General features: G+C 40.8%; 1 protein-coding gene across 7 annotated transcripts in view; it reads right to left on the reverse strand.

The window, feature by feature from the left end:
- gpr63 (G protein-coupled receptor 63) overlaps positions 1 to 2,507 on the reverse strand; it is a 57,124-nt gene extending 54,617 nt beyond the window's left edge. For all 7 annotated transcript variants that reach the window (XM_055635844.1, XM_055635851.1, XM_055635850.1 and 4 more), the window contains exon 1: positions 2,347 to 2,507. The gene's annotated coding sequence lies outside the window, so the exon portion shown is untranslated. The remainder of the gene's footprint in view (positions 1 to 2,346) is intronic.
- Positions 2,508 to 2,782: the final 275 nt, after the last annotated feature.

Consider the following 2,782-nt stretch of genomic DNA (forward strand, 5'->3'; position numbering starts at 1 on the left):
CACACACACACATATACATACCTACACACACATACACATATATATAATTACAAGCAGTTGAATAAGGGGTGGGAATTAATAAGCTTTGGCTTCTTCCTGCTCCTTTTCGGACACATGATTTCATTTATTTATAGATATTGTTTATGACACTTTATAAATATTTTTGTTTTGTTTTTTGTATGCTGTTTCACATTTGCTTTTTATTCTGTTCGAAATAAATAATAAAACAAAAAATAATAAATAATACATATATATAATCCCTCAAAATCCTCTCCAATAACTTTCCTGATGTTAGGCTGACATAGTTGACGAAGAACAATAGTTTAAGCCCAAGTCTCTTCATCAGAAGGCCAACTATGAACTAGTTTCCAGGTTTTCCCTTGCAGCCCATCTTAAGTAGAGCAAAACATTAGCCACCCTCCAGTCTCCTGGCACCTCACCCATGTCTCATGATGATTCATCTATCCCAGCCAAGACTGCTGCAATTTCATCTCAAGCTTCCCATGGTGTCCTTGGATATCCAGCCTCCCACCTTGCTTCACCAATATGTCCTCTTCCAAAAGTTATTCAAAGGCACTAAGCGGTGCTTTTTAAAATCTACAACACTGCTCCTCCTCTCAGCATCTTAGTTTAGCGTGTCAGACAGCATTTGTGGAAAGAGAAAAAGAGCAATAGTTTAAGCCCGAGACTCTTCATCAGAAGGTCAATGAAGTATTTGGCACCTGAAGCGGTAACTGTTTCTCTTCCAAGTGAATTTCCTGGCATGCTGAGTGAATCCAGTGCTTTCTGTTCTTGCTGTGAATCAGACTAAACCATGGAAAGCAATGTGAAAATATCTTTGCATTGCCAAATATATTTTAAAATTAAAAAAAACCTTTAATCATTTTTTACGCCATTAGAAGGCATCAAGAGTCTTGGCGAGAGAGATAGACAGGATCAGCCGTGACCATGGGACTTCAACAAAGGATGATCCAGTTACCAAAGGTTGCAGTTCATGCATTACATGACAAAGTAACTGAAGAATATTACTTTTGTCCTATTGACCTATTGTCCAAGTTCACACATCAACAACCACATTCATTACCAGAGCATGCTGTTACTGGACTCTGTTGAACAGCATATCAGTGTAATTCCAATGTTTTGAGAGAGAAATAAGCAAACATATAAGAAAATAAGATTATTACTCAAACCATATTCTCTCTGTGGGCAAACTGTATTTTTCAACTTTTTGCTCAAAATTCTGTCGCATTGAAAGTTACATCATCCATCACATTTCTAAACAGAAACATTCATGTGCCAACTTCATTGTCACATCAATGGTTCAATGTACTTTTTTTTAAATTTCTCAACTCTTTCTCCATATTCAAAACAGCTCAATCCTTTTTCAGACTAACTAAGTCATGTCCCTCTACAGTGGAGACAGAGAGATCAAGGGGGGGGGGGGGTCAGAGATAATGTAAGCGAATATTAGTGTTCACATCAGCAGCACGTATTCCTAAAATTGGAGAAGATGAGCACAACCTCTGTACAAAATAACACACCAATCCGTGAAGCGTTCCATCACTTTTATTTAAATGGTCCCAACCCACAATATAATCCATCCATTCCCTTCACAGGTGCTGTCTGACCTGCTGAGTTCCTGCAGCACTTGCTCGAGATTCCAGCATCTGCAGTTTCCCGTTTACAATTTTATTTACATTAGAAAAGTGAGCGATCTTGTTTCTTGTGATCTAATTTACATTGAAACATCAATAATTTGCAAATAAAAATCCTGATCTCGCAAATGTCCTCTTAAATGCAGTGTTTCACTAACATCAACAAGCAGTTCCTTCGTTTCAGTATTAACGTACAGGATAGCTTTTTTGAAAGCACATTGAAGTACACAAATAAATATTAAAATATATGATATGAACAATTACAAAACATTTTGATTATACAAGTATACAATAACTAAGTATTAGATAGCTAAACATGCACAAAACCAATTTCTTTAACAAACCAGAGGTCACTCGGTATGTCATTTATACCCGTTTTGCCATAGCAAAGCTAAAAAGAGTACAAGAAATCAAAACGGTTTTCAAACAAGGGCCAATTCCAATCTCGATTCCATCACGCTCGCATTCAACTGCAAAGTAAATTGAAAACAAATGAACTTAAAGCATTTCGTTTATTCTGAAACGCTTTATTTAATGCAGAGGCGTGCGAACCCGGAACGGAATGTACCGAGCAAACAGAATCAACAACATCCTTCAGTCACAACGCTCACTGCTGCTGTGACCAAAGATCCTAGAGGCTGTGACTGCTGAAAAACACTGGCTGCTCAAAACGTGAAGAACTTTCACTCACCTCATGTACAATTCATTGGCTTTGGCGTTAATGCACACAGTGCGCTTCTGCATTTAAGTGCGCTGATTCAACACGGGGAGGAGTGTGGAGCTTTTATTTTAAAAAAACATCGCTCGAAGATGTGTGCCCACCCGCACAGGCACCACCCGACCCGACCACAACAGAGCACAGCAGAGCAGAGCAGAGCAGAGCAGAGCAGAGCAGACAGAGCAGAGCACAGCAGAGCAGAGCACAGCAGAGCAGAGCACAGCAGAGCACAGCACAGCAGAGCAGAGCCGACTTCTCACTGTGGATGTGCTACAGTTTCCCCGGGAGTAGCTACATTGTGACCGCCGCCGTCACGTGCCGAGCAGCCGCGCGCGTGCTCGTGGGCTGCAGCGTGCGCGTCCCCGTCTCCCCTCGTTCTCCTCTTGCGGCGCGATCCCCGGGCTTGTTG

The sequence above is a fragment of the Leucoraja erinacea genome, chromosome 5 (genome assembly GCF_028641065.1).
Source record: "Leucoraja erinacea ecotype New England chromosome 5, Leri_hhj_1, whole genome shotgun sequence".
NCBI lineage: Eukaryota > Metazoa > Chordata > Chondrichthyes > Rajiformes > Rajidae > Leucoraja > Leucoraja erinaceus.